Here is a 21583-nt window from a genome sequence, read left to right as displayed (position 1 = left end):
AATGAACTGTACAAGATAAAAATATCGAAGAAACATGTTTACAATTCCTCCCTCTGGCTTGCTGAGCACTCATGGACTTTCAGAGACATGACCTTGCAGAGATAAATGACCAAAACCCTAGACCTAGGACTTTGACCTCAAGACAAAACAAGACAAGCTTGAAAGAGCTTAATGACTGATATGACCTGATCCAGCAAAGCCAAGAGGGGTGTAAATAGACCAGCTCCTCCATCAGGGTTATGGCATGCCTAATGGAATGCAAAACATGACACTGATGAGACACCTACCTATGCAAATGCAAAGAGCTTTGATCGCTGATGGAGGGCTTCAAGACCGACACTAACACCATCCATGACTGCTATGATGAATATTATGCCTGTTGGGTTAGAGATTGCTATGGTGGCCTCTACTTCCCTGATGACCTTCTTGGACAATTGTCTGTTTGATACAGATTTATGAAGGAATGAAATTAAATATAGATTTAAACAAAAAAAACAGAGATAAAATGAAACAAAAATTCAATTAATAAATATCAAATGCTCAAAACTATTTACATGCATGATGAAATCAAATTATCTTGGGTGATGGTAGATTATCTCTTATAAGAGATTTGATGACTACATTCCTTATCAACTGTGTTATAATGAGGCTTGGAGGCCTTTTTATCATGAAGCAACAATGAGAAACCATAAACATCCAAAATCCTAACCCTAGGAGATGAATTTTTTGTTCATGATAGCCCATTAAAAAGGTCTATCCAAGGATACAATTTTTGACTGAAAACATGATATTCAACCCATGTTTTCTCATTTCCTTAAAAAAATCCATTCAGGGCATCAAAACAACACTGGATGTTTAGGACCTGAAAACTACCAAAAATAGAAAATTGTCGAAATAGGAAATTGTGATGAAAAATAAGAAACTTATAGAAACCATGTTGGGGGTCCAAGTGGAATAGGAGGGCGGCCACCAATATCCACTTGGATCAACCCTCCCCCCTTGGGAAGCAATGGTCCCCATTGTGTTGGTGCGTCCATGAGGTGAGGAAAATTCTGCTAAACTTGTTCTCTAGTGAGCCACTTGCCTTGGTGCAAGAGCTCGATGGATTTGACACCCCGATATAGTTGGATCCTTTGTTGGCGAGTGTTCTTAATTTCAAGTTTAAGCTTCTTTGATCCATATCTAGATTATAAGAAAGAAAAAAATCGGTACTAATCACATCAATAAATATTTGTCGACGCGTTTTGAACCAACTAGTGTGCTTCATCGTCAGGACAAGATGAAGAATTAGATCAGGGCAGCGGGTTAAATAGATAGATAGATCATTCCAATGGATATAAAGAAATGGCTATAAGGAAACAACTAATTTTGACAAGACCCAAAAAATAGGTGAAGAATTTTTTTTTCTTCCATAATTTAAATTAAGTCAAACATATATAACTAAATATTAATAGTATTTTTCTTTTTCAACTAAATTCGAATTTATTTTTTACTAAACTAAGAAAATTAATCTTCTAATTGTAATATAAATGAATCTATATATATATATATATATATATATATATATATATATCATAGATTCCAAAATAACTTTTGACTAGACTACCAATTAAGAGAAAATAAATTTTCTTTTATGATTTTTTTTTGTAAGCTTGGTAGGACTACATCTTCATCATGTCCAATATATCACCCCGATCGGGGCAAGGAATTGAACTGGTGACTTCACATCAATGAGTGTCTTAACAAAGCACCCGATCACCGTCTATCCAAGACCCTATGGACCTTTTCTGATTATATATATATATATATATATATATATATATATATATATATATATATATATATATATATATATATATATATATATATATATATATATATATATATATAATTGAATAAATAGATTAATGAAATATTATAACCCCTTCCATAAAATGAGGTCAAGGAAGCATTATTAAAATAACGGGAAATATTATTCTTATTACAAAGCTTAATAAATAAGAGATTAAAAACTACCAAAGTCAAAGGTAGAATATAAAAAATAAATAACAAAAATAAAATATGTAAAAATATAAAATATAAAAAGGGGGAAATTTATCGACAAAGGGAAACAAAGAGTAACCAATAAACTTAAGGGGGAGAAATTACAAAGAAACCAAAATCAAGGAAATAAAAAGGGAAATTAGGAAAATTGACACAACAACTAGACCAAGAACGAAGAAAAACTAAGAGGAAAGGGCACGGATCCAACATCTGCTAATTTTCCATCCATCATCCCTATTTAGATTACTCAACATCCTTTCAATTTCAATGGCTTCCCTAAACTTATGGTGATGAAAATGAGAAATCTTCACAATAACCTTAGCCTCCTCAATGCATATATGATGCTTTGTCTTCTCAGCAAGTTTAGCCAAAGCTAAAGAGTGGGTCCTCCCATGCTTAATGTCAAAAGCATGTTCCTTAATCCTTTGATTTATAGACCGGCCAATTTCACCAATGTATGAGGTTCCACAAGAACACAGGATAACATAAACACCTTCCATATCCATGGGGTCCACTAGGTATTTAACAGATTTCAAGGAATTTCTAATGGTTTTGAGGGATCTAAACGTTGAGGGAACATTATTCTTCCTCGGGATTCTCGCAATCTTATCTGTGGTCCCTTTGACGAAAGGGAGATGCACCCCTGAAATATGATCATTGGGGTATTTCTTAACCCTAGGACATTTTCTAGCTTTGACGAAAGCTTTAAGACCTTGTTGCCTACTATATCCATTATTGACGAAAACATTAAGGAGATGGGTTTTCTCTTTAAAGAGGTGGTCTTCGTCAGAAATTTCAGGGCACAAGTAGCTAACATGTTGAGAACACCTAGCTTTTGAGCAGGGAAATGATGATACTTGGCATGAAGATACTTCTCAGTATGAGTCTTATTTCGAAACACCTGGTGGGAGAAAGAGCCATCATCCTTCCTAGAACTTAGGACATCAAGGAAAGGTAGGAAACCATTAACTTCCTTCTCCATGGTAAACTTTATGGAATTAGATTAACAATTGAGATGCCAGAAAAAGAGATCTAACTTTTTCAGGACCGTGTGGTCATATGGTGCAGGTGTCATCCACAGATCTCTTCCAAATCCTAGGCTTAAATTGAGTGGAGGCCAAAGATTTGGATCTACAGTCTTCCATAAAAAAAAATTAACTGCAATAGGGGATAGGGGGGAGCCCATGGCCACACCACAAGTTTGTTCATAGAACTCCCCTTCGAAGCAGAAAAAAGTAGAAGTAAGGTATATCTCGACTAATTTAGCAGTGTCGGAATCAGTGAGGCAATAAATATCCTTAATGGATTCCTTATTGGGGATGTTGGTGTAAATGGAAGCTACATCAAAATGGACAGGATTGTCTCCAGGATCAAACTATAGAATCACAAGCTCATGCAATGTACTAAAGCACAGGACAAGAATCTACTTCTACTTTCAACTAGTGGAAGCCAATAGATCGATGAAAACAATATGAGCAAGAAGAAGATAAATCAATGGCACATAACACAATATGTATATGGAGAAAGCTACTACTCAAAACCCTGCTATCTGTATCTCATATATTAGAAATATGAGTGAAGATACAAAGCTTGTTCTCACTAGACCATTTCCACACAAGTATGCTCAACTTTCTCAGCTCACAAGCTAGCTCTTGGCCAACACTTAGGTAATTCTGCAGCTCTCCAAGCTCCTAATCTCTTGAGTAATTCCTAGGATGAATAACCTGTATTTAAAGGGAATTCATGCTTCAAAAACTACACAATCCAAACATAGGATCAATCTCTTATGCATGCATGATATTTACGAAGTATGGAGTCATACTTCTCCACCGTGGCATCAACCCAAACCAGTTGTTGCACTACTTCCTTAAAGGAATATGGCTTTGTCACAACACATTCTCCCATAAGAGCCATGTATCTAGTGTACCTCTAAGGTGACCTCCTCTACCTACGCTGAGAAGTGGGTGCTCCCACATTCTCCCATGCATCATCCAACAATTTTTCATCCTCTTTTGTACACTTTTTTCCCTCTCTGGAAGACTCTACCTGAGTGAATGTCTCCACTCCCAGATCCTTTGCATGCAACGACTCCACATCAATATGAGGTTCCTCAGCCATAGGATCTAAAAGATCCTCATTCGCATGTAGCTCGATCTCCCTCTCAAGGAAAACTCGCATGGCCTTCTCCTCATCGAATCTTACATCCCTAAGAACCACTGGCATCCTGTTGGTCAGCAAGGACACCTGATAGTTGTGACATGTGTTAGTGTACCCCACAAACATCCCAAAATATTTTTTCGGCTCAAGCTTCTTCAATGCATCTTTGGTCACATGGAAATATACCGATGACCCAAAAATCCTGAAGTGACCAACATCTGGCCTCATATCGGATTAAGCCTCCTGTGGTCTCTTCATCTCAACTATCTAATGTCGGCTACAGTTATGAACATAAACCACTGTGTTGCATGCCTCAGCCCACAAGTGTAGTGGTAGGCCCTAATCATGAAACATCGCCATTGCTTCCCCTACTACTCTTATGTTCTTCCTCTCGACCACCCCATTTTGTTGAGGGTTATGGGGTCCATCAACTCCTGTTTAATCCCTTCCACTGCAAAAATGTTCTTAAACTCATCTGAGACATACTCACCATCGTTATCAATCTATAGAGATTTAACCTTCTTGCCCGACTCTTTCTCCACCAATGCTTTAATCTCACAAAATTTTGTGAAAGTTTGATCCTTTTTTTGTATGAAAAATATCCAGCATTTACGAGAATAGTCATCAACAAATATAACATAATACCTGTGTTTGGTTATGGATGCTATCGAGAATGATACACACACATCTGAATGGACTCACTCTAGAATAGCATCTGCTCGACTCTATATGTTGTGAAAGGAAGACTAGGTGTATTTTCCCAAAGTACACCCCTTGCATGTATCAACTTTCTCAAGTGTACCTTTGGGAAGACCGATAGAGATCTGTTGCAATATCTTCAAAGCGCCATGATGCAAGTGGCCCAATCACCTGTGCCACAACTTGCCAACATCTCAGCTCTGCACCCTTTCTACTTTTGTGCTCAAAGCAACACACTCCTCTACATCCATCTTATAAAGATTCTTCACCTAAATCCCTATCTTCTTTACCTAACCCATGACTATGTATCGAAGGAATTCCTTTCCTTTCAAGAAGATCACATCATAGCCTCTATCCTCAAACATGGAAATAGATTCCATGTTCTTCTTTAGCTCGGGCACATATATAACATTCTTCAAGGTTAGTGGAGCCCCATGCTCCCTCAAAAAATTAATCATGCCCAATCCAGTAACACTATACTTCCCGTCGTCACCCATCTCGATATGCATCTGGAGATCCTTCTCCTCCAGGTCACTAAATAACTCTTTGTCACCAGTCATGTGGAATGAAGCTCCATTGTCTAAGTACCATACACTTCCCATCATTGATGACACCATGCATGTAATGAGGGAAAATTCCAATTCTAATTGAGAGGCCAAAGCCTCACTCGCCGCTCCACCTGAGGACTTCTTCTTGACTGAAAAATTTCTAGAAAAATGGCCTACCTCATGACAATGAAAGCACTTAAATTTTGTCATGTCTTTCTTCTTACCTCCATGATAATAATTTGATTTGGAATGGGAAGCTTTCCCTTCCCCTTCTTCGCCTTAATAGCTAAGGCACAGTTTTCTTCATCATCATTCTTTGATGAAGAGCCAGCCCTGGTGTTCCTTCTGATCTCCTTTTGCATCAAATCCGACCACAATCATTCCCAATCTAGTAGTTTCTCCCGACCATTGACAGAGTCTTGATAACTATGCCAAATATTTGGTAGTCCTAGAAGAGCAAGACTCACCATATCATCCTCGGAAACCATTATTACAACACTTCCAAGTTCATCACAACACTGAGTGAACTAGGTCAAGTATTTTCGAATCATCTCGCCTTTCTCCATTTTTATTTTTCAAAGTTTGTCCTTCAGTGTCAATTTCCTTTGGTCACTACTATTCTGATACAAGTTCTTCAATGTTTTCCACATAGCATACGGATTTTCCTTGCCATGGAGACTCGAGACAATGTGGTCTCGAACTCCCTCAAGGATTATCTGCCTCGCCTTCACCACGCACTTCTTCCATTTGCCCAAATTTTGTGCATCTGATGCTGCTTTCTTAGGAACTTCTTCATCAACGAATTCCTTCAAGCCATTATCCTCTAGCACAACCTCCATTCTGTCCCTCTAGGCTATAAAATTTGAGTTGCCTTCCAAGGCATACTCGAGCCACAAATCGTAGAACACCATCTACCAATCTTGAATTATGTATTGCAAATTCAAATTTCACCTGTAACCCAAAACTTAAAACTTTGAAATCTCCTGTAGTATATTGTTCTCACCTCTGATACCATATAGAAAATCCTATAGATTCACAAGTTCATGCAATGTACTAAAGCACAGAACAAGAATCTACTTCTACTTTCAACCAGAGGAAGCCAATAGATCGATGATCCCGCTCCATCCACTCAACTGCATTTCGCTAGGGACATGTCATGATCTGACAGAGAAAGTCATGCTACTCATTTTCCCTCATGTCTGGCCCCTGTTGGTTCAGGTCTTGATCCACAATCACTGAAATTCATGATAGCCAAGGTCTGGTCATATTACAGGTCAAAGTCCTTTTTATTGCTGGGTCTAGGAAATCATCAATGTGGTTTTAAAAAAAAAAAAAAAAACATGTCTGGAAAAAAGTCATGCAGGCCAGAAGGAGACCTTATACAGCTACAGTTCAGAAAGCTTCATCATCACCTGAAGAGACATCGACTCTTCTTCAAAACTTTGTTTTCAAGAAAAGACAAATAAGGTCAACTATGACAAAATTTTCCAAACATCGACAGTTGACATTTTTAGATGCAGTCATGGATTTCAAAGCCAGAAGCCCAGTCACACAGTCCCCGCAAAGAAATGCCGAAAATTTTATCATGAGAGTCAAAATTTTAAAGAAAAACAGAAAAAGCAGAGTGTTTTAAAGTCAATAAAAAGTGAAAAACATAAACATTATAAAGTGGGTTTTCAAAGAGGAAAAAATTGAACCCAACTCTCTCAAAGCCTATAAATATTTGTTTTGACCCAAAACTTAGTCATTGTGATAAGGAAAAGCTTGAGAGAGACATTGTTGAAGAAAAGAGAGCTAAGGGGGAGGAATTCGATTAAGGAGGGCAGATTTCCAGGTGGCACGGCGCACACACCAGGGCGCGCGACGCACATGGAGTGAACGACGCATCGACAGCCTACCCACAGTGAAAAATCGACAAAGGCATGATGCACTCAGCGTGCGCGGCACACTGGGCTTGGTGCGTGATGCACAGGGCCAGGGAGCTCAAAAACACTTGCAAACTCGTTCTATATCCCGGTTGAAGTCTAGCAAGCAAGAGGTAGGCTCTAAACAAACCCCTTCTCTGTAAATTTGGTCAATGGTTGGTGTTCCTAAGATGTTGAAGGGTATTCGAAGCATGCTTGGCCATCCATGAGAATACTCATCAAAGCAAATGATAAACGGGGTTTGTAAATTCGAAGGCACCACCAAGGTTTTGTTTCCCCTCCCCTTGTCCCCTCACTCCTCGTCATAGTCACCTCCATTCCACCTTGTCTCCTAAAGAAATCACCCTAAATCACCCTAAAACCCTATCCCCTATTTTTCCAAACAAATGAATGCCATTTGAAAGAGCGCGACGCACTAAGGGCATGCGGTGCACTGCGAGCCCGGCCACAGTGTTAACACTGCACTGGTGCGGCGCATACCTGACACGCGGCGCACTGGGCAAAGCACGCGGCGCACTGGGCAAAGCACGCGGCGCACAGGCCTGTGAGCCTAAAAAAGCACCAAATCGCCCAAAAATTTTGGAATTGGCTCTCAACATTGCAAAAGTGGCCCTAGATACCTTCACCACTGATCCTAAACTCAAAGAAAAATATGATGTTGGTGACCATGAAATCAAAAGCAAACTTTTATTAAGCAAACACAAAAATGGCACAAAAAAGGGTAAAAAAGCTAGGGTTTTGCTACAGTAACTTGATTGCTAAATATGCTCCTACCCTACCTCTATCAGCTAATTCCCCTGGAGCATTTTCCCCTAATAGTTACCCTAGCTACATTGCAATCATATCCCTTTGTCCCCTTTACTCCTATAGCTCAAAAAGTCCTTAACCCTACCCCATCAAAACCATACCCCAAACACTCCCAAATCCCTGATAAATTTCTCCTTTAAACCCCTATTCCCCTTTTCATCACTCCCCTCCTAAAACTCCCCTGTTTTATTGTCCCCTTGGTAACATATTTTCAGAGCATTCATCAGTGTCATTGAATTCAAAGGGCAGCATTAAACTCAGGGTACAAGCAGCAGTGATGGCATCAGAAAATTCATCAGATTATGAGGGGGATACACACAGTGACACATATTCAGGAGAGAGCGCCCATAGGAGACATCACCAGAGTGGCAGACATCTCAGAGACGAGCCCAACACCCTCACAGAGCTACAGGCATGCCCACTTGCCATGTCTTGTTTCCAGCACTTGGCATGTTCTGAATTTTGCCAAAGGGTGGAAAATGTACGAGTACATCATGAGTTGGCCCGCCTTTTCGCACTTCATCTACAGGGAGGCCAATCTGTCCTGGCTGGGGTAACTTTCACCTTAACACCAGAGGCTATATCAGTGGCAACAGGGATACCTAACGTTGGGGAGCAGTGGCATAAGAAAAAGAAGGTGGAGAGGCATCACTATGAGCCTTACATCAAGAACAGCTGCTTGAGTTGGCTCACCAGGGTTTTTCCATTCAGATTTTTGAGGGATGAGTATGCCCCACTCATGAGATTGATCATGAAATATTTTAGTTGTGAGGGGGTTTTCTCGCCTTTACGCCTACCACATCCGCTTGCTCATGCACTTCACCAGGGTGAAGATGATGAGCCTCCCATTTTTCATCTGCAACAACATTGAGAAGATGAAAAACTTCATGCAGCGTAAGACCCCACGACAGTAGCTAAACAGTGTCTATCATTTTGCTCTCATCCGGATTTTAGTGGACCATCAGTTGGGATTGCAGGGTGTTTCTTGGGAGGACTTCATTTCCCGTGATTTCTTCAGCGCTCCACTGGTGATATCAGAGGCAGAGCATGAGGTGGGAGGTTCTTCACATCAGGCTGAGCATGAGGTGGGAGGTCCTTCACATCAGTTTGAGCCTGAGATGGGAAGTACTGCACATCAGTTTGAGAGCCATGAGACTGCCAGCATGCCAGTTTTCATCACATATCAGAGAGGCTATCCAAAAGGCACCAGACCGTTGTTTGCAGCAGCAAAATGAGTGTTATCTCCACCTGGGGTGGAAGGGGCCTCGCTTCCGCCATCATCATCACAGGAGCAGGGTAAGGGCAAGGAGCCAGTGTAAGAGGAGGGGCCATCTGGTGAGCAAGAGACCGAGTTTGTTCTCCTCCAGGATGATGAGCCAGATGCAAAACCCACCAATGAGGAGCTTATAGAGATCATCAAGGAGCAGCAATAAGAGATTGAAGACTTGACCATTGATCTAGAAAGGGCCAAGTGGAACATGAACTACCTAGAGCGAAGAAACAAATAGCTTGAGGACTAACAGATGATCATGGAGCTACAGAACATCCGTGAGCAGTGCCAAGTTGCTTAAAGAAGAAGGGTTCTGCTCACATCTTTGGAGTAAGAAATCAATGAAGACCGGTAGTCCAACCTTGAGAGGGTCAAAATGAATTTGGAGAGGCTGTTGGACAAAGCAAACAGGGAGAAGGACATGCTGAGGTGAATGACTCATCACTACCAAGCCCGAAACATGAGTTCCAAAGCAAGAATAAGGAGCCTGAAGGCAAAATTGAGCAAAGCGACAAAAGAGGAAAAGGAGCAAGATCGGCTTCGAATCTTGGCTGAGGCTTCCTTGGCACAACAAATCATTTCATAGGGAACCTCCAGCCCAAATTTCAAAGAATTTGGGCAAATTTTGGTCACAGGCAAATTTTTTGGGCACAAAACAGGAAATTTCTCCCTGTGTGGTGCGACGCTAAAATTCTAGGGCTCCAATGGAGAAACCACTTGCATATTTGGATTCAACATCAAAAATTACAACTACTAGTGTCCGAACAAGAAATTTTGACAAGTTTTGGGTCTCCTAAAGTTCAAAAGACACCCAAAAATGGCCTCTCTGCCACTTTTTTGACAAACAGAAAGCAGTCTTGGGATAATGAAATTTTGGAGGGGGAAATGAACTTTAAATTCGTAAATTCTAGTTGGGTTGGAAAGTAGACAGGATAGGCTTTCCAACAAGCCTACTTGGGCACATTTTGGACACCTGCAAGTGCCCCAAAACAGGCTCCAAATTGGCGCGACGCACAGGGGAAAAAACTGCCAAATTGCTCCCGTTTCGCGAAATTTCGGGTCGCGACTTCTCTAAGTTAGCCCGGTCATTTACTCTTCGGTTTTTTGGCACCAAGGGCAGATTTTAAATAATTTTCTCTCTAGGTGGGCATCTATCCAAGTGGCAAAAGAATGCAAAGGGTCACCACAGCCAAATTTCATGCTTGAGAGCGCTGCACCTGTAGCTGATGGTTGGCTCTCCATCTCCTTTTCGAAATGATTTGAGTAACTTCCCAACCCCTGGGCATTCCATCTCTTCTCTACACTTTCTATATATTGTATGCAAGTTATTTGCAAAGGGTTGGCTGGCTTGTAACTTCTGGGAGACTATGGGAAAGAAACTCTGTTTCTGCACTGTGTATTTTTGACAGAGTTAATGAAAGGCAGCGGCTCTGTTTCATGAGATTCTTGTGGTTGTGAGTGTAGAAAATGTGTTCTTATGTTCCATATGTATCTTGTTATGTTTCATAATTCATTTCATGTTTCATTTCAGTGAAATTTTCTAAGTGAGATTAGGTAGAATTCAATTTATATTGCTCTGCCTGTGGGAAAATTTCATGTGCAGTGTTATTCTTCTGTTGAAAAGGATTCATGCGACCATGCACTTTTCACTATCTTTGGAAATCTTTCCATTCTGCGTCACCTTAAGTTGAAATTGTTGCGCTTCCCGCCTACCTTGCCTCACAGAATAATCTGTGCCTTCATTCTCAATTCTCCGTTCTTTGCTGAGTGCCAGTCCCATATACATCCCAGAAGCTCGGTCACTTTCAAAAATATTTTCCAAAATCATTTTTCACTTACTAGCCTAAGGTAAACATCGCATTGTAAGTCATCTCAAACCATTTTTCTTATCCATTCGCTGAGTGTGACTCGGAGAGAGCCCTCTCCTGCTCTCGTAGGGCTAGCTATGAGACTGAGCGTGGTTTGTGGTTACCCTACATTTTTGCCTTCCTTCAGCCTAAGGCAGATTTAGGTGCTAACATAGTGGCGACCGTACTGGGGACTAGTTGAAAATCAAATCCCCTTGTCTCATAAGAATTCTAGGCTTTCGGATGACGAGCTTGGGATTGGAAAGGCTGAGTAAGTTGGTTGTGTCCCAAAATTCCTCTCAATAGCACACTGGCTTCAAGATGATATACCAGAGCGATCCAGACCCGGACCCTCCTCACATTTACAAAAATCCAAATTTGATCCCAAGACTCCTTCGTCAAGAAAGCACCATAACCCTTGTGTTCAAATCCCCTTCATGTCCCAACATTTTTGAGTATCTTGAGGAGCTTGAGTTTGACGAACGATTTGAGATATCATTGTTTGGATCTAAATCCGAAAAGGCTGTTGATTACACCATCCCCGATCCGCAATTTCTTGTAGACCTTGAGATGGAAAGAGCTAATAGATTAATCGACAACTACATTGCCACATAGCCCCAAACTCCAATTGCAAGCCCCTTGCAAATTTTGCACACTCCTCCAACACCTCCAAGGCCAAATCCACCGAGAATGATGGCTGCCCGTTTCACACCCGTTGTTCTACCCCAAGTCCTATATGACATGCCAAATGACTATCAAAGTAAAATCCCATTTTTTGATGGCACTCCTAACAATATTACAGCTCAACAACATGTGGATAAAATGGCAGATTTCTATGAACTTCATGAGATCGATGTGGAGAACATGGCAATGAGGCTCTTTATACAAATGTTTGTAGGTGATGTGAGGAAATGGTTCAGAGGTTTGATGGCTGCAAGCATCACCACCTTGGCTGAGCTACAAAGACAATTTTTGAATAGGTGGGAAGTAAAAAAGAATCCCTTCAAATTCTAGCCGAATGTGAGCAAATCAAACGAAATGCCGGGGAGTCGGTCCAAGATTATTGTGTTAGATTTAATGCAGTCTACAACGACATCCCAGATCATCTAAGCCACCTATGGGACTAGCAATGATGAAGTTTCTGGATGGTTTTGATGCTGACATGGCATACCAATTACGAGAGAGAGAATCGGATACAATGGAAGATATGCAGAAAATTGCAGTCAGCGTTGAGGCTAACCTGTTGTCCAAAAGAGCAAGAGCGAAAGCAGAGAAGAAAACCATGGTGAAAGAAGAATCTTCTTCAATGGATCAACTGCTCAAGAAGGTATAACAAATGCTTGAAAGGGTAAAACTTGACAAGCCAAAGCCACAAGTTAGGAATCCTAACTTCCGTGGCCAACAGCAGCCACAATATAGGATAAGACAAAGAGATCAGCGGACTTAAGAGCAAACAGCACAACAGCCGGTACAAACACCTTTGCAGCAGAATTTTGTACATGGACCAGAATCAGATGAGGATGGGAATGTAATAGGCGAGGAAAACCATATTTTTACTCCAGATGAGTTGCCTACTTACATCACCGAAGAAGAAGAATGTGCAGCGAATTCAGCTACACACCAAGACATTGATTTTATCCTAGCTAACGAAACCGTGTTGGAAGAAGAGTCAGAAGAATATCAAATGGGATATATGAATGCTTTATCCACACAACAACAATGATATTCCCTTCGAAACAGATATGTACCGGCTAAACAAATTCAGAAAAAGGAGGATGAAACAACAAAGAAAGATCTATCAGCTACACAAAGAAAGGGAAAGGAGGCGGTTGTTCCGGAGAGCAGCAAATCGAAATCAGCAGAACAATCACAACAACTGGCCACCTCAAAAGACAAGGAAAGGAAAGAGATCCCAGTCAAAGAGGTAGAAAGAACTCCCGCTTTCAACCTAGAGAATTATATTTCTAAGCTAAAGTTATCCATCCCTTTGACTGAAATCATGAAGAACAGCAGCTATAGAGGACAGATTTCTAAAATATTGAATTTGGACCCAATGTCCGATATGGTAAACATGGAAGATGATCAGCCTGAAATGATTTTTGGGCCAGTGACAAATGGTGAGTCTCCTGAGAGCAAGGTGCCACCCTTCTATATTAGTTTACGATTGCATGACTTTGTGCTACATAATGCCATGTTTGATTTCGAGCCTCTCACAATCTCATGCCCAAGGCTATCATGGATAAGCTTGGTCTGGACATCACCCGCCAATATCATGATCTCTATTCATTCGACTCCAACAGAGTAAGGTGCATAGGGCTCATCAAAGACTTAGTTGTGAGTTTGGATCAGCTTCCTACGAAAAATGTTCTGATGGACGTAGTGGTAGCAGACATTCCTCCAAGGTTTGGTATGCTTCTTTCCAAGTCTTGGGTGGCAAAATTTAAGGGGACACTACAGCTGGATTTCTCCTATGCAACAATCCCGGTGTTTGGAAAAATGAGGAAATTATATCGGGAACAAAAGATGAAGTATATGATCACAAGCAAGGAGAAACCAATATATCATCCTATAAACTATGTACATACAGATTTAGAGTCTTTTGTTTTGTTTTCAGATAGTTTAAATGAAATAGATAGTCAGATACTAGAAGTAGACGACATTCCAGAGATAACAAAAAATTTTAGAGAGATTTTGAAGAAAGAAAAACAAGAAAAGCAACAAAAGATTGGGCAATCAGTTGAAAACAATGGACAACAAACAAACAATGGACAACAAACAAACGATGGACAACAAACAAATGATGGACAACAAACAAACAATGGGCAGCAAAAAGATTTTCAGCACTTGCAAGAGGAAGAAGAAGGCTTATGGATCATGGATTTTGATGGAGCAGTATGGAATGATGGAGCTGGTATTGGTATTTGGGTACGCAGTCCTTTCTCCACCCCAAACAAAGTACCTAGCAGCGTGAGAGTTTGCTCCTACAAGTTGGCCTTCGAATGTTCCAATAATGAAGCTGAATATGAAGCTTTGATTGCTGGCCTGAAGATTCTTAGAAAGTTGAGTGCAAAGAGGATTTCAGTATATGGCGACTTCAAGTTGGTGATAAAACAGGTCATAGGTGAGTACCAAGCAAAACATCCTAGGATGCGGGCCTATCATAATGCAGTTTTGGACATTTTGAAGCTATTTTCCGAATACACCTTGACATGTGTGCCACGAATACAAAATAGTATTGCTAATGCTCTTGCCAAGGCAGTGAGCAGCTTGAAGATCCCCATGAACTCCAACAATAAATTTGAAATCCATGTCAAGCATCATCCAACCATTCCAAAAAATCAACAACATTGGCAAGTGTTCCAAGATGATGAGGAGATTAAGGATTTTCTGCTCAACAAAGGCAAGTTCAAAGAAACCTTAATTGATGTGGAAGACGATGAGAACAAATGGAATGGTACAGAAGAAGTACAAATCAATCAAATGGACGTATTGCAACTGAAGAACAACATCATTCCTAAAGGCTTGATACCCCTAGAAGAAATTTTTGATCAGGATGATGTAGCCTGCAAGCCAACTTTGCAGCCTACGGAGAAAGGTGTAGAAGAAGTCAACATCGGTACAACAGCAAATCCAAAATTGGTAAAATTGTCCAAGACACTACCGCCAAAGATCAAGGAAAAATATATCAGTTTGATGGCTTCATTTGCAGATGTATTTGCTTGGGATTATTCTGATTTAAAGACCTATGATACGAACATCATTCAGCACACAATACCTATCAAGCCCAATCAGAAACCATGTAGACAAAAGCTGAGAAGGATTAATCCAAAGTTGCTGCCATCCATCGAAAAAGAGGTAAATAGGTTGTACAAGTCAAATATCATTGTGCCTATCAAATTTTCATATTGGATATCTAACCTAGTGCCTGTACGAAAGAAGACCAGTGAGATCCACCTATGCATCGATTTCAGAAATCTAAAAAAGGTCTCATTGAAGGACAACTATCCGCTGCCCAAGATGGACCATATACTTCAGAGAGTAGTGGGGGCATCTCGTATGTCGTTGCTCGATGGTTATTCCGGATATAACCAAATTTCAATCCATGAAGATGATAGGGATAAAACAGCATCTACAACTCCATGGGGGACATTTCTATGCCAAAATGCCATTCGGTTTGAAGAATGCAGGTTCCACATTTCATCGGGCAATGGACTTGGCGTTTGCAAATGAGAAGGATGTGTTTTTGGTGATGTACTTGGATGAATTGACGGTGTTTTCAAAATCTGATGAAGAGCACATGCATCACCTAAAAATTGTCTTTCAAAAATGCAGGAAATATGGTTTATCACTGAATCCTTAGAAGAGCTTGTTCGCCATGGAGGAAGGAAAATTACTTGGGCATATCATTTCAAAAGAAGGCATCTGCATAGACCCAGCACGTGTCCAAGAAATTCAGAAAATCGATCTGCTTAGGAACAAAAAGGAGATACAGTCATTCAATGGTAAGATGAATTTTCTGCGTCGCTTTGTACCTAATCTTGCAGAACATTTGAAAGAAATGACCAACATGCTTAAGAAGGACAGCCAGGTGAAATGGACGAATGAGGCTGTAAAATCTTTCAACTTGGTCAAATTGGCCCTCTCTTCAGCTCCAGTTCTAGTCAGCCCGGATTATACTCAAGATTTCATATTGTTTTCATTTGCTTCTGAGCACACTATGGCAGCGGTGTTATTGCAGAAGAGGGATGATCATGAAAGACCCATTGCATTCTTCAGTAGGGCTATAAGGGATGCAGCTTTGAAGTACAACATCATTGAGAAGCAAGACCTGGCATTGGTGAAGGCACTGAAGGATTTCCGGGTGTATATCTTACATTCTCACATTCTGGCCTATGTTTCCAATACTACTGTGAAAGATGTTTTAGTGCAGACCGATATGGAAAGGAGAAGAGGCAAATGGATCGCAGCCTTGCTAGAATACGATGTGAAGATAAAGCCTACAAAGCTGGTCAAAGGACAGGGGTTGGTGAAGCTAATGGCTGAGTCAAATTTGCATGCTTTGGACATAAATCTGATCGTTGCCATGTCCAATGATAATGATGAAGGAACTTCAGTTCAGGTATCCGAAATGTTTGCTTTGTCCCCTTGGTATTCTGATATAATATATGTGCTGAAAAATCTATCACCACCGCCCGGCATGGCTAGAAACAAAGCAAGAACACTTAAATTGAAAGCTGCCAAGTTCTGTATCTTGAATTCTGCACTATATTGGAAAGATCCTGGTGGAATTTTGTTAAATTGTCTGGTGGAAGAGGAGGCAAAGAAAGTCATGGAGGACTTCCACGGAGGAGAGTGTGGTGGACATCTTTTTTGGAAGTCAACACCAAACAAAATCTTGAGAGCGGGGTACTACTGGCCTACTTTGTTTTTTGATGTGCATAAGATGGTAAAGAACTGTCATAAGTGTCAAATTTTCAAAGGAAAACAGAAACTACAGCCTTTGCCACTCAAGCCAATCAAAGTGAGCACTCCATTCCAGCAGTGGGGGTTGGATTTCATTGGGGAAATTCATCCCACCTCTTCCGGACAGCATAGATGGATCCTTACAGCAACGGACTACTTCACAAAGTGGATTAAGGCAGAACCTACCAGACAAGCGATGGACGCGGTAATCATCTCATTTCTCGAAAATAACATCTTGTCTCGCTTTGGTTGTCCAAACAAAATAATCACTGATAATGCAGCAGCCTTTAAATCGAAAAGGATGGTAGAATTTTGTCATAAATATCATATAATTTACGGTCATTCAACTGCCTACCATCCGCAAGGCAATGGATTGGCGGAATCTTTCAAAGAAAAAGGGAAAAAGCAGAGTGTTTTAAAGTCAATAAAAAGTGCAAAACATAAACATTATAAAGTGGGTTTTCAAAGAGGAAAAAATTGAACCCAACTCTCTCAAAGCCTATATATATTTGTTTTGACCCAAAACTTAGTCATTGTGATAAGGAAAAGCTTGAGAGAGGCATTGTTGAAGAAAAGAGAGCTAAGGAGGAGGAATTTGAGTAAGGATGGCAGATTTCCAGGTGGCGCGGCGTACACACTAGGGCGCGTGATGCACACGGAGGGCGCGACGCATCGGCAGCCTACCCACAGTGAAAAATCGACAAAGGCCCGATGCACTCAGGGCGTGTGGCGCACTGGGCTTGGCGCGCGATGCACAGGGCCAGGGAGCTCAAAAGCACTTGCAAACTCGTTCTATATCCCGGTTGAAGTCTAGCAAGCAAGAGGTAGGCTCTAAACAAACCCCTTCCCTGTAAATTTGGTCAATGGTTGGTGTTCCTAAGATGTTGAAGAGTATCCGAAGCACGATTGGCCATCCATGAGAATACTCATCAAAGAAAATGATAAACGGGGTTTGTAAATTCAAAGGCACCACCAAGGTTTTGTTTCCCCTCCCCTTGTCCCCTCACTCCTCGTCATAGTCACCTCCATTCCACCTTGTCTCCTAAAAAAATCGCCCTAAATCACCCTAAAACCCTATCCCCTGTTTTTCCAAACAAATGAATGCCATTTGAAAGTGCGTGGCACACACACAAGGTGGCGCGGTGCACACACAAGGTGGTGCGGCGCACCTTGGGAGCACGGCACACTGGGAGCCCGGCCACAGTGTTAACACTGCACTGGCACGGCGCATACCCGACGCGCGGCGCACAGGCCTGTGAGCCTAAAAAAGCACCAAATCGCCCAAAATTATTGGAATTGGCTCTCAACATTGCAAAAGTGGCCCTAGATACCTTCAGCACTGATCCTAAACTCAAAGAAAATTATGATGTTGGTGACCATGAAATCAAAAGCAAACTTTTATTAAGCAAACATAAAAATGGCACAAAAAAGGGTAAAAAGGCTAGGGTTTTGCTACAGTAACTTGATTTTTAAATATGCTCCTACCCTACCTCTATCAGCTAATTCCCCTGGAGCATTTTTCCCTAATAGTTACCCTAGCTACATTGCGATCATATCCTTTTGTCCCCTTTACTCCTATAGCTCAAAAAGTCCTTAACCCTACCCCATCAAAACCATACCCCAAACACTCCCAAATCCCTGATAAATTTCTCCTTTAAACCCCTATTCCCCTTTTCATCATTCCCCTCCTAAAACTCCCCTGTTTTATTGTCCCCTTGGTAACATATTTTCAGAGCATTCATCAGTTTCATTGAATTCAAAGGGTAGCATTAAACTCAGGGTACAAGCAGCAGTGATGGCATCAGAAAATTCATCAGATTATGAGGGGGATACACACAGTGACACATCTTCAGCAGAGAGTGCCCATAGGAGACATCAACGGAGTGGCAGACATCTCAGAGACAAGCCTAACACCCTCACAGAGCTACAGGCATGCCCACTTGCCATGTCTTGTTTCCAGCACTTGGCATGTTATGAATTTTGCCAAAGGGTGGCAAATGTCAGAGTACATCATGAGTTGGCCCACCTTTTCGGACTTCATCTACAGGGAGGCCAATCTGTCCTAGCTGGGGTCACTTTCACCTTGACACCGGAGGCTATATCAGTGGCAACAAGGATACCTAACGTTGGGGAGCAGTGGCATAAGAAAAAGAAGGTGGAGAGGCATCACTATGAGCCTTACATCAAGAACAGTTGCTTGAGCCAGCTCACTAGGGTTTTTCCATTCAGATTTTTGAGGGATGAGTATGCCCCACTCATGAGATTGATCATCAAATATTTCAGTTGCGAGGGGGTTTTCTCACCTTTACACCTACCACATCCGCTTGCTCATGCACTTCACCAGGGTGAAGATGATGAGCCTCCCATTTTTCATTTGCAACAACATTGAGAAGACGAAAAACTTCATGCAGCGCAAGACCCCACGATAGTAGCTAAACAGTGTCTATCATTTTGCTCTCATCCGGATTTTAGTGGACCATCAGTTGGGATTGCAGGGTATTGCTTGGGAGGACTTATTTTCCTGTGATTTCTTCAGCGCTCCGCCGGTGATATCATAGGCAGAGCATGAGGTGGGAGGTCCTTCACATCAGGCTGAGCATGAGGTGGGAGGTCCTTCACATCAGTTTGAACCTGAGATGGGAAGTCCTGCACATCAGTTTGAGAGCCATGAGACTGCCAGCATGCCAGTTTTCATCACATATCAGAGAGGCTATCCGAAAGGCACTAGACCGTTGTTTGCAGCAGCAAAGCGAGTGTTATCTCCACCTAGGGTGGAAGGGGCCTCGCTTCCACCATCAACATCATAGGAGCAGGGTAAGGGCAAGGAGCCAGTGCATGAGGAGGGGCCATCGGGTGACAAATACACCGAGTCTTTTCTCCTCCAGGATGATGAGCCAGATTCAAAACCCACCAATGAGGAGCTTATAGAGATCATCAAGGAGCAGAAATCAGAGATTGAAGACTTGACCAGTGATCTAGAAAGGGCCAAGTGGAACATGAACTACCTAGAGCGGAGAACCAAACAGCTTGAGGACCAAAATATGATCATGGAGCTGCAGAACATCCGTGAGCAGTGCCAAGTTGTTCAAAGAAGAAGGGTTTCGCTCACATCTTTGGAGTAAGAAATCAATGAATACCGGGAGTCCAACCTTGAGAGGGTCAACATGCATTTGGAGAGGCTATTGGACAAAGCAAACAGGGAGAAAGACATGCTGAGGCACATGACTCATCACTACCAGGCCCGAAACATGAGTTCCAAAGCAAGAATCAGGAGCCTAAAGGCAAAATTGAGCAAAGCGACAAAAGAGGCAAAGGAGGCAAAGAAGGCAATGGAGAAAGATTGGCTTCGAATCTTGGTTGAGTATTCCTTAGCACAGCAAAGCACTTCATAGGGAACCTCCAGCCCAAATTTCAAAGAATTTGGGCAAATTTTGGTCACAGGGAAAATTTTTGGGCACAAAACAGGAAATTTCTCCCTGTGTGGAACGACGCTAAAATTTTAGGGTTCCAATGGAGAAACCGCTTGCATATTTGGATTTAGCATAAGAAATTACGACTACTGGTGTCCGAACAAGAAATTTTGACAAGTTTTGGGTCTCCTAAAGGTCAAAAAACACCCAAAAATGGCCTCTCTAGCACTTTTTTGACAAACAGAAAGAAGTCTTGGGAGAATGAAAATTTGGAGGGGCAAATGAGCTTCAAATTCAGAAATTACAGTTGGGTTTGAAAGTAGACAGGACAATATTTCCAAAAATCCCACTTGGGCACATTTTGGTTACTTGCAAGTGCCCAAAAGCAGGCTCCAAAGTGGCACGACGCACAAAGAATTTGGCACGGCGCACAGGGGAAAAAAACTACCAAATTGCTCCCGTTTCGCGAAATTTCGAGTCGCGACTTCTCCAAGTGGGCCCGGTCATTTACTCTTCGATTTTTTGGCACCAAGGTCAGCTTTTAAAGAATTTTCTCTCCAGGTGGGCATGTATCCAAGTGGCAAAAGAATGCAAAGGGTCACCACAGCCAAATGTCATGCTTGAGAGCGCTGCACCTGTAGCTGATGGTTGGCTCTCCATCTCCTTTTCGAAATGATTTGAGTAACTTCCAACCCCCTGGGTGTTCCATCTCTTCTCTACACTTTCTATATATTGTATGCAAGTTATTTTCAAAGGGTTGGATGGCTTGTAACTTCTGGGAGACTGTGGGAAAGAAACTTTGTTTCTACACTGTGTATTTTTGACAGAGAGTTAATGAAAGGCAGCGGCTCTGTTTCATGAGATTCTTGTGGTTGTGAGTGTAGAAAATGTGTTCTTATGTTCCATATGTATCTTGTTATGTTTTATAATTCATTTCAAGTTTCATTTCAGTGAAATTTTCTAAGTGAGATTAGGTAGAATTCAATTTATATTGCTCTGCCTGTGGGAAAATTTCATGTGTAGTGTTAATATTCTGTTGAAAAGGATTCATGCGACTATGCCCTTTTCACTATCTTCAGCATTCTTTCCATTCCGCGTCACCTTAAGTTGAAATTGCTGCGCTTCCCACCTACCTTGCCTCATGGAATAATCTGTGCCTTCATTCTCAATTCTCTGTTCTTTGCTGAGCGCCAGTCCCATATACATCCTAGAAGCTCGGTCACTTTCAAAAATCTTTTCCAAAATCATTTTTCACTTACTAGCCTAAGGTAAACATCACATTGTAAGTCATCTGAGACTATTTTTCTTATCCATTCGCTGAGTGTGACTTGGAGAGAGCCCTCTCCTGCTCTCGTAGGGCTAGCTACGAGACTGAGTGTGGTTTGTGGTTACCCTAATTTTTTGCCTTCCTTCA

Source organism: Pinus tabuliformis, chromosome 9 (assembly GCF_031772625.1).
Source record: "Pinus tabuliformis cultivar Carrire ecotype Pingquan chromosome 9, CPIR1, whole genome shotgun sequence".
In the NCBI taxonomy this organism is placed as follows: Eukaryota; Viridiplantae; Streptophyta; class Pinopsida; order Pinales; family Pinaceae; genus Pinus; species Pinus tabuliformis.
This window is presented reverse-complemented; position numbering follows the sequence as displayed.